The sequence below is a fragment of the Oncorhynchus gorbuscha genome, unplaced genomic scaffold (genome assembly GCF_021184085.1).
Source record: "Oncorhynchus gorbuscha isolate QuinsamMale2020 ecotype Even-year unplaced genomic scaffold, OgorEven_v1.0 Un_scaffold_1934, whole genome shotgun sequence".
Taxonomy (NCBI): Eukaryota; Metazoa; Chordata; class Actinopteri; order Salmoniformes; family Salmonidae; genus Oncorhynchus; species Oncorhynchus gorbuscha.
In genome coordinates this window covers 54494-70000 of record NW_025746580.1, presented here as the reverse complement: position 1 = coordinate 70000, position 15507 = coordinate 54494, and the positions used below count along the sequence as shown (strand labels likewise).

Here is a 15507-nt window from a genome sequence, read left to right as displayed (position 1 = left end):
GGGAGCCTAATGTTCCCTGGTCATAATCTCCTGTTCAGTGGGAGGCTAATGTTCCCTGGTCATAATGACTGAAACAGGAGGGAGCCTAATGTTCCCTGGTCATAATCTCCTGTTCAGTGGGAGCCTAATGTTCCCTGGTCATAATCTGCTGTTCAGTGGGAGCCTAATGTTCCCTGGTCATAATCTGCTGTTCAGTGGGAGCCTAATGTTCCCTGGTCATAATCTGCTGTTCAGTGGGAGCCTAATGTTCCCTGGTCATAATCTCCTGTTCAGTGGGAGCCTAATGTTCCCTGGTCATAATCTCTGGGTCCTGTTCAGTGGGAGCCTAATGTTCCCTGGTCATAATCTCCTGTTCAGTGGGAGCCTAATGTTCCCTGGTCATAATCTGCTGTTCAGTGGGAGCCTCCTGTCATAATGACTGAAACAGGAGAGGGAGCCTAATGTTCCCTGGTCATAATCTGACTGTTCAGGGAGGGAGCCTAATGTTCCCTGGTCATAATGACTGAAACAGGGGAGGGAGCCTAATGTTCCCTGGTCATAATGACTGAAACAGGGGAGGGAGCCTAATGTTCCCTGGTCATAATGACTGAAACAGGGGAGGGAGCCTAATGTTCCCTGGTCATAATGACTGAAACAGGGGAGGGAGCCTAATGTTCCCTGGTCATAATGACTGAAACAGGGGAGGGAGCCTAATGTTCCCTGGTCATAATGACTGAAACAGGGGAGGGACTTCCTGGATTTGTCTCAATAATCATTTTATGTTAAAAAAAAAAATGTTTTCCATTGTATAACCTAATGAACACAACCCTGGTAAGAATCCTTCCTGAGCTGTTGATACTTACCCACAATACCTTTGACGGGATTGACAGAGCTCAGCATGGCTTTAAAGACATCCACCATAGCCTTGTCTCTCAGGATGGTCTTCTGGAACACCGACAGGAAGTTCTAATGGAACCAAAACAAAAACCCCTGTCGTGTTACGGAACCTTGAAGGGGAAGCAACTAACGAACTGCACCACTTGAATGATTCTAAATTACAAATCAAATTTATTTATAAAGCCCTTCGTACATCAGCTGATATCTCAAAGTGCTGTACAGAAACCCAGCCTAAAACCCCAAGCAGCAAGCAATGCAGGTGTAGAAGCACGGTGGCTAGGAAAAACTCCCTAGAAAGGCCAGAGCCTAGGAAGAAACCTAGAGAGGAACCAGGCTATGAGGGGTGGAGATTATAAACCTAGAGAGGAACCAGGCTATGAGGGGTGGAGATTATAAACCTAGAGAGGAACCAGGCTATGAGGGGTGGAGATTATAAACCTAGAGAGGAACCAGGCTATGAGGGGTGGAGATTATAAACCTAGAGAGGAACCAGGCTATGAGGGGTGGAGTTTATAAACCTAGAGAGGAACCAGGCTAAACCAGGAGAGACGAGTCACACTGCACTATGTGCTTGTTGAATGATAAGGACCGGCGTTGTCTCGACAGAAAAGTGAAGCTACGAACGACAGCATCTGTATTGAAATATACCGGCCCACTGATATTGACCTCAATATCGATTGTTTGAAGTCAAAACCTGGGACAACCTGGTTAGGCTATGAGGGGTCAATGAAAATGGTTAAACCTGGTTAAATGAAAAAGGTTAACCTGGTTCAATGAAAAGGTTAACCTGGTTCAATGAAAAGGTTAACCTGGTTCAATGAAAAATGGGAACCTGGTTCAATGAAAAAGGTTAACCTGGTTCAATGAAAAGGTTAACCTGGTTCAATGAAAAAGGTTAACCTGGTTCAATGAAAAAGGTTAACCTGGTTCAATGAAAAGGTTAACCTGGTTCAATGAAAAAGGTTAACCTGGTTCAATGAAAAGGTTAACCTGGTTCAATGAAAAGGTTAACCTGGTTCAATGAAAAAGGTTAACCTGGTTCAATGAAAAAGGTTAACCTGGTTCAATGAAAAAGGTTAACCTGGTTCAATGAAAAAGGTTAACCTGGTTCAATGAAAAAGGTTAACCTGGTTCAATGAAAAGGTTAACCTGGTTCAATGAAAAGGTTAACCTGGTTCAATGAAAAAGGTTAACCTGGTTCAATGAAAAAACCTGGTTCAACCTGGTTCAATGAAAAAGGTTAACCTGGTTCAATGAAAAAGGTTAACCTGGTTCAATGAAAAAGGTTAACCTGGTTCAATGAAAAAGGTTAACCTGGTTCAATGAAAAGGTTAACCTGGTTCAATGAAAAAGGTTAACCTGGTTCAATGAAAAGGTTAACCTGGTTCAATGAAAAAGGTTAACCTGGTTCAATGAAAAGGTTAACCTGGTTCAATGAAAAAGGTTAACCTGGTTCAATGAAAAAGGTTAACCTGGTTCAATGAAAAAGGTTAACCTGGTTCAATGAAAAAGGTTAACCTGGTTCAATGAAAAAGGTTAACCTGGTTCAATGAAAAAGGTTAACCTGGTTCAATGAAAAGGTTAACCTGGTTAAATTTAAAAAAAGGTTAACCTGGTTCAATGAAAAAGGTTAACATGGTTCAATGAAAAAGGTTAACCTGGTTCAATGAAAAAGGTTAACCTGGTTCAATGAAAAAGGTTAACCTGGTTCAATGAAAAAGGTTAACCTGGTTCAATGAAAAAGGTTAACCTGGTTCAATGAAAAAGGTTAACCTGGTTAAATTTAAAAAAGGTTAACCTGGTTAAATTTAAAAAAGGTTAACCTGGTTCAATGAAAAGGTTAACCTGGTTCAATGAAAAAGGTTAACCTGGTTCAATGAAAAAGGTTAACCTGGTTCAATGAAAAGGTTAACCTGGTTCAATGAAAAAGGTTAACCTGGTTCAATGAAAAGGTTAACCTGGTTCAATGAAAAGGTTAACCTGGTTCAATGAAAAAGGTTAACCTGGTTCAATGAAAAAGGTTAACCTGGTTCAATGAAAAAGGTTAACCTGGTTCAATGAAAAAGGTTAACCTGGTTCAATGAAAAAGGTTAACCTGGTTCAATGAAAAAGGTTAACCTGTTGTTCAATGAAAACATTAACCTGGTTCCTAATGAAAAGGTTAACTGGTTTTCAAACATAAAACGTTAACCTGGTTCAATGAAAAGCAGTTAACCTGGTTCAATGAAACAGACGGTTAACCTGGTTCAAGGTCGTAAAGGTTAACCTGGTTGTAACACGCGCCCTGGGAAAAAGGTTAACCTGGTTCAAAAGCACTGAAAAGGTTAACCTGGTTCAATGTTTAATTAAAGAACACCAACGTTAACCCATGGTTAAATCTTCAAAAGCCACCATTTGTTAACCTGGTTCAAAAAAAGGTGAAACTGGTTGAGAGAATGCCAAGAGTGTTCAAAGCTGTAAAGGCAAAGGTTAACTGGTTCAATGAAAGGTTAGTTAACCTGGTTCAATGAAAATGTTAACCTGGTTCAAATGAAAAACAGTTAACCTGGTTCAATGAAAAAAGGTTAACCTGGTTCAATGAAAAAGGTTAACCTGGTTCAATGAAAAAGGTTAACCTGAGTTCAATGAAAAAGGTTAACCTGGTTCAATGAAAAAGGTTAACTGGTTCAGAACTTAACCTGGTTCAATGAAACACAAAGGTTAACCTGGTTCAATGAAAAGGGTTAACCTGGTTCAATTTCAAAACCCCCAGTTAACCTGGTTCAACCATGAAAATTAACCTGGTTCTACCGTAAAAAGGTTAACCTGGTTATAGAAATAGAGGTTAACCTGGTTAAATTTAAAAAAGGTTAACCTGGTTAAATTTAAAAAAAAGGTTAACCTGGTTAAGAGCCCTCTAAAAAAGGTTAACCTGGTTAAATAGAGCCCTTAACCTGGTTCAAAAAAGGTTAACCTGGTTCAATGAAAAAGGTTAACCTGGTTCAATGAAAAAGGTTAACCTAGTTCAATGGTTAACCTGGTTCACTGACAAAGGTTAACTGTTCATGAAAGAAGGTTGGCCTGTTAGGTTTCACAAGTAACATCATGACCTGGAGTTCCTTGACCATCATGAAGCAGATAGGTCCAGCCCGTTGAGGGTTTCCCCAACCTGTATCTCAGAGAACAGTGACGGTTGTTGGTCACATGAAGCAGTCTTCAGGTCTGTCCAGCCCGTTGAACTGAAGGTCCAGTAACACGTCCTGTATCTCAGAGAACAGAGGTAACAGGTGAAGGTCCCTCTGGTGCTTCAGGTCGTACCAGGTGTTCAACCCTGCACGCTGAGGTAACAGGTGAAGGCATGATTAAAAAGCACTGAGAAGAGAGTATACCCCCAAAAAACAGACTTCCTCTACCATGTTTACGCCATTAAAGAACACCAACGCTAACTTCCATAATTAAATCTTCAAATAGCCACCATTTGTCTTGATGACTGTTGGGAAAAGCATTCCAGGTGAAACTGGTTGAGACCTTGCCAAGACCAAGAGTGTTCAAAGCTGTCATCAAGGCAAAACGTGGCTATTACATTTTTTTGTCAGGTTAGTATATGATTCCATGTGTTATTTCATAGTGTTGATGTCTTCACTATTATTCTACAATGTAGAAAAGGTTAAAAAAAAAAATACCCTTGAATGAGTAGGTAGTGTAGCTACGAGCTAACAGACTGATGCCACCAAGGTGACATGGAGAGAGAGAGATACCTACTTGGGGTCTGTGATGCGGAGGATCTCTCTACAGAGTCGTCCGATGAAGGTGAGCCAAGATTAACTCATCGACCGCGGGAACTTGGGTATGGGGATATGGGTCGACTGGTAGACACTCTGCCAATCCTGGATCTAAGAAACAAAGAGGCGAACATTAGCCGTTTAAATAGTACGTATATTATTGAAACCAGGGTGTTCTCCCAACCCTGTCTCTGGAGAGCTACTCTCCTGTAGGCTTTCAATCTGATATAATCAACCAGCAGATATAACTAACCGTATAGAGCCCCTCTACCGTATAGAGCCCCTCTACCGTATAGAGCCCCTCTACTATAGAGCCCCTCTACCGTATAGAGCCCCTCTACCGTATAGAGCCCCTCTACCGTATAGAGCCCCTCTACCGTATAGAGCCCCTCTACCGTATAGAGCCCCTCTACCGTATAGAGCCCCTCTACCGTATAGAGCCCCTCTACCGTATAGAGCCCCTCTACCGTATAGAGCCCCTCTACCGTATAGAGCCCCTCTACCGTATAGAGCCCTCTACCGTATAGAGCCCCCTCTACCGTATAGAGCCCCTCTACCGTATAGAGCCCCTCTACCGTATAGAGCCCCTCTACCGTATAGAGCCCCTCTACCGTATAGAGCCCCTCTACCGTATAGAGCCTCTTACTCATTTTCCATCATAATTTGCAAATAAATTCATTAAAAATCCTACAATGTGATTTTCTGGATCGTTTTCTTCTCATTGTGTCTGTCATAGTTGAAGTGGACCTATGATGAAAATTACAGGCCTCTCATCTTTTTAAGTGGGAGAACTTGCACAATTGGTGGCTGACTAAATACTTTTTTTTACCCCACTATTTAAAAAAAAGGGACACAAGGAATCAACCAGACCCAGTGAGAAAGAGGTCATGTGACTATATATATAAGGATACAAGGAATCAACCAGACCCACTGAGAAAGAAGTCATGTGACCATATATATAAGGATACAAGGAATCAACCAGACCCAGTGAGAAAGAGGTCATGTGACTATATATATATATATAAGGATACAAGGAATCAACCAGACCCAGTGAGAAAGAGGTCATGTGACTATATATATAAGGATACAAGGAATCAACCAGACCCACTGAGAAAGAGGTCATGTGACTATATATATAAGGATACAAGGAATCAACCAGACCCACTGAGAAAGAGGTCATGTGACTATATATATAGAAAAAGGGACACAAGGAATCAACCAGACCCAGTGAGAAAGAGGTCATGTGACCATATTAAAGGTCAAACCTTAGTGCGTAGGAAGCTGTTACACTCCTGCTCCACGTTGTAGTTGATGATACGAGAGACCTCCTCCTGCCAGATCTTCAGGCCGTAGATGGAGACGTAATCCTGGATGTACTCAAAGGACCGGTAGAATCCGTCCATGGTGGCCGCCATCTCCTTCAGCTTCGGCATCAACTCACTGGTCTGTACCAGGTGATGAGAAATGACATTAATATTCTGTCACACTCCTTCAGCTTCGGCATCAACTCACTGGTCTGTACCAGGTGATGAGAAATGACATTAATATTCTGTAACACTCCTTCAGCTTCGGCATCAACTCACTGGTCTGTACCAGGTGATGAGAAATGACATTAATATTCTGTAACACTCCTTCGGCATCAACTCACTGGTCTGTACCAGGTGATGAGAAATGACATTAATATTCTGTAACACTCCTTCAGCTTCGGCATCAACTCACTGGTCTGTACCAGGTGATGAGAAATGACATTAATATTCTGTAACACTCCTTCAGCTTCGGCATCAACTCACTGGTCTGTACCAGGTGATGAGAAATGACATTAATATTCTGTCACACTCCTTCAGCTTCGGCATCAACTCACTGGTCTGTACCAGGTGATGAGAAATGACATTAATATTCTGTAACACTCCTTCAGCATCAACTCACTGGTCTGTACCAGGTGATGAGAAATGACATTAATATTCTGTAACACTCCTTCAGCATCAACTCACTGGTCTGTACCAGGTGATGAGAAATGACATTAATATTCTGTAACACTCCTTCAGGCACTGTGGGTTTTCATCAACTCACTGGTCTGTACCAGGTGATGAGAAATGACATTAATATTCTGTCACACTCCTTCAGCTTATGGCATCAACTCACTGGTCTGTACCAGGTGATGAGAAATGACATTAATATTCTGTAACACTCGCCACTCGCATCAACTCACTGGTCTGTACCACTTGTGATGAGAAATGACATTAATATTCTGTAACACTCCTTCGGCATCAACTCACTGGTCTGTACCAGGTGATGAGAAATGACATTAATATTCTGTCACACTCCTTCAGCTTCGGCATCAACTCACTGGTCTGTACCAGGTGATGAGAAATGACATTTACCACGATTGAATATTCTGTAACACTTCATTTTAAAATATATATATATTTTTAATTTAGCAGAAAACTTTTGTTTTGTATTCTGTCATGAATAAAACCTTTTGAACAAACTGATACTTCAGACTTGTTATAGAAAGTTTTGAAAGTGACAGTTAACCTTGTGCTGAATGGCACTGTGGGTTTCATTTTAAAATGTAACCTTTATTTAACTAGGCGAGTCAGTTAGGAAACTATTCGTATTTTCAATTAACAGTCTACCCCGCCAAACGCTGGGCCAATTGTGCGCCACCTTATTGGGACTCCCAATCCCGGCCGGATGTGATACAGCCCGGGGTTAATCGAACCAGGAACTATAGTGAGCCTCTGCACTGATAAGCCTTTGTGTAGAGCGAGGTGCATCTGCCTTAGCCTTGGGGTTATAGACCGCTGCGCCACTCGACAGCCCCTCGGAACGGTTGATATTGTGTTGTGTTATGGTCAGATATCTCACCTTAGCCTTGGGGTTATAGATAAGTCCTTTGTGTAGAGCGTAGGCTACTATCTCACCTTAGCCTTGGGGTTATAGATAAGTCCTTTGTGTAGAGCGTAGGCTACTATCTCACCTTAGCCTTGGGGTTATAGAGAAGTCCTTTGTGTAGAGCGTAGGCTACTATCTCACCTTAGCCTTGGGGTTATAGAGAAGTCCTTTGTGTAGAGCGTAGGCTACTATCTCACCTTAGCCTTGGGGTTATAGATAAGTCCTTTGTGTAGAGCGTAGGCTACTATCTCACCTTAGCCTTGGGGTTATAGATAAGTCCTTTGTGTAGAGCGTAGGCTACTATCTCACCTTAGCCTTGGGGTTATAGAGAAGTCCTTTGTGTAGAGCGTAGGCTACTATCTCACCTTAGCCTTGGGGTTATAGATAAGTCCTTTGTGTAGAGCGTAGGCTACTATCTCACCTTAGCCTTGGGGTTATAGATAAGTCCTTTGTGTAGAGCGTAGGCTACTATCTCACCTTAGCCTTGGGGTTATAGATAAGTCCTTTGTGTAGAGCGTAGGCTACTCTTCTCACCAACTCCTTCCTGATACCATCTTCCAGGAGCTGCTTGGGATCCACCTGAAGACACGACATTTAAATAAGGTAAGACTTCTGCTTTTAGACACATTTTCTCAAATATAAACATATATTTTTATTTTATTTAATCTTTATTTAACTGGGCAAGTCAGTTAAGAACAAATTCTTATTTTACAATGACGGCCTATCGGGGAACAGTGGGTTAACTGGTCTAGGAACAGTGGGTTAACTGGTCTAGGAACAGTGGGTTAACTGGTCTAGGAACAGTGGGTTAACTGGTCTAGGAACAGTGGGTTAACTGCCTGTTCAGGGGCAGAACGACAGATTTTTTTTACCTTGTCAGCTCGGGGATTCGATCTACTAACCTTTCGATTACTAGTCCAACGCTCTAACCACTAGGCTACCTGCCGTCAATATATCTAAAAACAACAGTTGCAAAAAACTGTTTTAATTTAAAAACTGACCTTGATGATTCCAACCAGCGTCGTCTTCATCATTAGAATCCCTTCAGTAAAGATGGAGATGGCGTGAGTGAGTTTGGCAACCTGAGAAAACGAAGAACAAAATAACAAGTCCAGGATGTTCAGCTGTAGAAAACACGCTGCCTCCCACAGAACGCTGCCTCCCACAGAACGCTGCCTCCCACAGAACGCTGCCTCCCACAGAACGCTGCCTCCCACAGAACGCTGCCTCCCACAGAACGCTGCCTCCCACAGAACGCTGCCTCCCACAGAACGCTGCCTCCCACAGAACGCTGCCTCCCACAGAACGCTGCCTCTCACAGAACGCTGCCTCTCACAGAACAGCCTCTCACAGAACGCTGCCTCTCACAGAACGCTGCCTCTCACAGAACGCTGCCTCTCACAGAACGCTGCCTCTCACAGAACGCTGCCCCTCACAGAACTGCTGCCCCTCAGAGAACACTGCCTCTGCCTCTCAGAGAACACTGCCTCTCAGAGAACACTGCTCTCAGAGAACACTGCCTCTCAGAAACACTGCCTCTCCAGAGAACACTGCCTCTCCTAGAACACTGCCTCACACAAACACTGTTCCTTTGAGTCACTAGGATAGGTCCTAGGATAGACTCAGTGAGCATCTGGTCCTAGCTCAGTTAGGGGCCAGCAACCTCATCAGGGAAACTCTGGCTCCTAGATATAGTCACTACTATAGGTCCTAGATATAGTCACTACTATAGGTCCTAGTTATAGTCACTACTATAGGTCCTAGATATAGTCACTACTATAGGTCCTAGATATAGTCACTACTATAGGTCCTAGTTATAGTCACTACTATAGGTCCTAGTTATAGTCACTACTATAGGTCCTAGTTATAGTCACTACTACAGGTCCTAGTTATAGTCACTACTACATGTCCTAGTTATAGTCACTACTACAGGTCCTAGTTATAGTCACTACTACAGGTCCTAGTTATAGTCACTACCATAGGTCCTAGTTATAGTCACTACCATAGGTCCTAGTTATAGTCACTACTATAGGTCCTAGTTATAGTCACTACTATAGGTCCTAGTTATAGTCACTACTATAGGTCCTAGTTATAGTCACTACTATAGGTCCTAGTTATAGTCACTACTATCGGTCCTAGTTATAGTCACTACTATAGGTCCTAGTTATAGTCACTACTATAGGTCCTAGTTATAGTCACTACTATCGGTCCTAGTTATAGTCACTACTATAGGTCCTAGTTATAGTCACTACTATAGGTCCTAGTTAGTCACTACTATCGGTCCTAGTTATAGTCACTACTATCGGTCCTAGTTATAGTCACTACTATAGGTCCTAGTTATAGTCACTACTATAGGTCCTAGTTATAGTCACTACTATAGGTCCTAGTTATAGTCACTACTATAGGTCCTAGTTATAGTCACTACTATAGGTCCTAGTTATAGTCACTACTATAGGTCCTAGTTATAGTCACTACTATCGGTCCTAGTTATAGTCACTACTATAGGTCCTAGTTATAGTCACTACTATAGGTCCTAGTTATAGTCACTACTATCGGTCCGAGTTATAGTCACTACTATCGGTCCTAGTTATAGTCACTACTATAGGTCCTAGTTATAGTCACTACTATAGGTCCTAGTTATAGTCACTACTATAGGTCCTAGTTATAGTCACTACTATGACATCCAGTGGAACAGTCACTTTACAATAGTGCATCTAAAACTTAAGGGGGGTGAGAGGGTACTTATCCTAGGTCCTAGGTATGAGTCCTTAAGAGTGGGGTTTCAGGTGTCTACCGGAAGGTGGTGATTGACTCCGCTGTCCTGGCGTCGTGAGGTCCTAGTTTGTTCCACCATTGGGGGCCAGGGCAGCGAACTAGTTTTGACTGGGCTACCAGTAGGAGCTAGTTATAGTCAGTCAGTGGTAGGGAGGCGAGCAGGCCTGGTGGAGTCACGCTCCTTGTTTGTGTAGGGCCTGATAGAGCCTGGAGGTACTAGGTCCGTTCCCTCACAGCTCCGTAGGCAAGCACCATGGTCTTGTAGCGGATCCTAGTTCAACTGGAAGCCAGTGGAGAGAACGGAGGAGCGGGGTGACGTGATAGAACTTGGGAAGGTTATAGTCACCACTATGCGGTTCTGGATGAGTTGAAGGGGTTTAATGGCACAGGCAGGGAGCCCAGCCAACTAGCGGTCCAGTAATCCAGACGGGAGATACATAGGTCCTGGATTAGGACACTGCGCCGGTCCTGTGTGAATTATAGGTCCTTATAGCGGATGTTGTAGAGTCCTAGAACCTACAGGAACGGGCCTTGATGTTGGTTGAGAACTACAGGGTGTTGTCCTAGATCACGCCAAGGTTCTTAGGTCTCTGGGAGGATAGACACAATGGAGTTGTCACTACCGTGATAGGTCCTAGTCATAGTCACTACAGTCCTTCCCGGGAGGAAGAGCAGCTCCGTCTTGTCACTAGCTTGAGGTGGTGATCCGTCACACTGATATGTCCTAGACATGCACTATGCGGTCCTATAGCCACCTGGTCAGTTATAGTCACTATAGGTCCTAGATATAGTCACTACTATAGGTCCAAGTTATAGTCACTACTATAGGTCCTAGTTATACTATAGTCACTACTATAGGTCCTAGTTATAGTCACTACTATAGGTCCTAGTTATAGTCACTACTATAGGTCCTAGTTATAGTCACTACTATAGGTCCTAGTTATAGTCACTACTATAGGTCCTAGTTATAGTCACTACTATAGGTCCTAGTTATATTCACTACTATAGGTCCTAGATATAGTCACTACTATAGGTCCTAGTTATAGTCACTACTATAGGTCCTAGTTATAGTCACTACTATAGGTCCTAGTTATAGTCACTACTATAGGTCCTAGTTATAGTCACTACCATAGGTCCTAGTTATAGTCACTACCATAGGTCCTAGTTATAGTCACTACCATAGGTCCTAGTTATAGTCACTCCTATAGGTCCTAGTTATAGTCACTCCTATAGGTCCTAGTTATACTATAGGTCCTAGTTATACTATAGGTCCTAGTTATAGTCACTACTATAGGTCCTAGTTATAGTCACTACCATAGGTCCTAGTTATACTATAGGTCCTAGTTATAGTCACTACTATAGGTCCTAGTTATAGTCACTACTATAGGTCCTAGTTATAGTCACTACTATAGGTCCTAGTTATAGTCACTACTATAGGTCCTAGTTATACTATAGGTCCTAGTTATACTATAGGTCCTAGTTATAGTCACTACTATAGGTCCTATACTATAGTCCTACTTATAGTCACTACTATAGGTCACTACTTATAGTATAGTCCTAGTTATAGTCACTACTACAGGTCCTAGTTATAGTCACTACTAGGTCCTAGTTATAGTCACTACTATAGGTCCTAGTTATAGTCACTACTATTTTCCTAGTTATAGTCACTACTATAGGTCCAAGTTATAGTCACTACTATAGGTCCATGCTTATAGTCACTACTATAGGTCTAGTTATAGTAAAGGTCCTCTTACCTCGTAGCGGTCTAGTTATAGTCACTAGCTTGTCCTTGTCCAGTTATAGTCACTACCATAGGTCCAGTTATAGTCACTACTATAGGTCCTAGTTATAGTCACTACTATAGGATCTAGTTATAGTCACTACTATAGGTCAAGTTATAGTCACTACTGGACTAGAGTCAAGATGATCTGTAACACCTAGTAGGTAGTTATAGTCACTACTATCAGGTCTGAGTTATAGTCACTACTGGTCCTAGTAGGTCAAGTTATAGTCACTACTATAGGTCCTAGTTATAGTCACTACTATAGGTCCTAGTTATAGTCACTACTATAGGTCCAAGTTATAGTCACTACTATAGGTCCTAGTTATAGTCACTACTATAGGTCCTAGTTATAGTCACTACTATAGGTCCTAACAGTCATGTGTGCATACATTTTTCTATTGGGAGGCCCCAGCGGGAATCAACCCACAACCTTTGTCATCGCAAGCGCCATGCTCTTCCGACACACAGAGACCATAAAGCCGTCTGTAAACGACCTCTGACCTCGTAGCGAGCCCCCAGCTGGGCGTAGTCCTTCAGCTTGTCCTTGTCACCTGGTGGGAACCTCCATGATGGCATGGATCTGCAGCTTGATGATCTTAGCCAAGGAGGTGAACATGCTCTCAGGGATGATCTGTAACACCTAGTGGAGAGTAGAGGAGACAAGATGATCTGTAACACCTAGTGGAGAGTAGAGGAAACAACGTGCTCTCAGGGATGATCTGTAACACCTAGTGGAGAGTAGAGGAGACAAGATGATCTGTAACACCTAGTGGAGAGTAGAGGGGACAACATGCTCTCAGGGATGATCTGTAACACCTAGTGGAGAGTAGAGGAGACAACATGCTCTTAGGGATGATCTGTAACACCTAGTGGAGAGTAGAGGAGACAAGATGATCTGTAACACCTAGTGGAGAGTAGAGGAAACAACGTGCTCTCAGGGATGATCTGTAACACCTAGTGGAGAGTAGAGGAGACAAGATGGTCTGTAACACCTAGTGGAGAGTAGAGGAGACAAGATGATCTGTAACACGTGGAGAGTGCTCTCAGGGATGATCTGTAACACCTAGTGGAGAGTAGAGGAGACAAGATGATCTGTAACACCTAGTGGAGAGTAGAGGAGACAACATGCTCTCAGGGATGATCTGTAACACCTAGTGGAGAGTAGAGGAGACAACATGATCTGTAACACCTAGTGGAGAGTAGAGGAAACAACGTGCTCTCAGGGATGATCTGTAACACCTAGTGGAGAGTAGAGGAAACAACGTGCTCTCAGGGATGATCTGTAACACCTAGTGGAGAGTAGAGGAGACAACATGCTCTCAGGGATGATCTGTAACATCTAGTGGAGAGTAGAGGAGACAAGATGATCTGTAACACCTAGTGGAGAGTAGAGGAGACAACGTGCTCTCAGGGATGATCTGTAACACCTAGTGGAGAGTAGAGGAGACAAGATGATCTGTAACACCTAGTGGAGAGTAGAGGAGACAAGATGATCTGTAACACCTAGTGGAGAGTAGAGGAAACAACGTGCTCTCAGGGATGATCTGTAACACCTAGTGGAGTGGAGAGTAGAGGAAACACAAGGGATGATCTGTAACACCTAGTGGAGAGTAGAGGAGACAACATGCTCTCAGGGATGATCTGTAACATCTAGTGGAGAGTAGAGGAGACAACATGCTCTCAGGGATGATCTGTAACACCTAGTGGAGAGTAGAGGAGACAAGATGATCTGTAACACCTAGTGGATGAGGAGACAAGATGATCTGTAACACCTAGTGGAGAGTAGAGGAGACAACGTGTTCTCATGATCTGTAACACCTAGTGGAGACAACGTGTTCTCAGTGATGATCTGTAACATCTAGTGGAGAGTAGAGGAGACAACATGCTCTCAGGATGATCTGTAACACCTAGGTCTAGGGAGAGTAGAGGAGACTGGGGCTAGGATGATCTGTAACACCTAGGGAGTAGAGAGGAGACAACGATGATCTGTAACACTGTGGGGTAGGAGAGTAGACTAGGGGTCACAGAGACTAGGGACTCAGGGGTAGATCTAGAGACTAGGGGTCTGGGGGAGAGTAGAGACTAGGGGCTGGGAGAGACTAGAGACTAGGGGCTGGGGGTAGAGTGTAGAGACTAGGGGGCTGGGGGTAGAGAGTAGAGACTAGGGGCTGGGGGTAGAGAGTAGAGACTAGGGGCTAGGGGGGGGTAGAGAGTAGAGACTAGGGGGCTGGGGGTAGAGAGTAGAGACTAGGGGCTGGGGGTAGAGAGTAGAGACTAGGGGGCTGGGGGTAGAGAGTAGAGACTAGGGGCTGGGGGTGAGAGTAGAGACTAGGGGCTGGGGTTAGAGTAGAGACTAGGGGGCTGGGGATAGAGACTAGGGGCTGGGGGACTGGGTAGAGATTAGGGGCTGGGGATATAGACTAGGGGGCTGGGAGAGAGTAGAGACTAGGGGCTGGGGGTAGAGTAGAGAGACGAGGGGCTGGGGGTAGAGAGTAGAGACTAGGGGCTGGGGGTAGAGAGTAGAGACTAGGGGCTGGGGGTAGAGAGTAGAGACTAGGGGAGACTGGGGTGGGGATAGAGAGTAGAGACTAGGGGCTGGGGGGTAGAGAGTAGAGACTAGGGGGCTGGGGTTAGAGAGTAGAGACTAGGGGCTGGGGATAGAGAGTAGAGACTAGGGGCTGGGGGTAGAGAGTAGAGACTAGGGGACTGGGGTAGAGAGTAGAGACTAGGGGCTGGGGTTAGAGAGTAGAGACTAGGGGCTGGGGTAGAGAGTAGAGACTAGGGGGCTGGGGGTAGAGAGTAGAGACTAGGGGGCTGGGGGTAGAGAGAGACTAGGGGGCTGGGGGAGAGTAGAGACTAGGGGTGAGACTAGGGGGCTGGGGTTAGAGAGTAGAGACTAGGGGGCTGGGGGTAGAGACTAGGGGTAGAGACTTGGGGGCTGGGGGTAGAGAGTAGAGACTAGGGGGCTGGGGGGTAGAGACAAGGGGCTGGGGGTAGAGAGTAGAGACTAGGGGGCTGGGGATAGAGACTAGGGGTAGAGACTTGGGGGCTGGGGGTAGAGAGTAGAGACTAGGGGCTGGGGGTAGAGAGTAGAGACTAGGGGGCTGGGGGTAGAGACTAGGGGGCTGGGGGTAGAGACAAGGGGCTGGGGGTAGAGACAAGGGGCTGGGGGTAGAGAGTAGAGACTACGTGCCCCGGGATCATACCTTTCTGACGTAGGTCACCAGTTCCCCGGAGTAGAACTGAGAAACACTGAGCAGATCTGGACTGTTGGCCTGGTTGATACGCAGCAGAGGCAGGTCCAACGCAGACGCCAACTGGACACATAGATCAATAACAACACGCTTTACTGATCGCGTGTTTTCAAACAGGAAGTACCCTTTTCCCTTGTTTAGAGGATGAACCTGTGTACTCTAC

General features: G+C 44.3%; 1 pseudogene; it reads right to left on the bottom strand.

Annotated features, from left to right (window-relative positions):
* The window catches only part of LOC124024584, a 51841-nt pseudogene that overhangs the window by 14159 nt on the left and 22175 nt on the right, over window positions 1–15507 (bottom strand).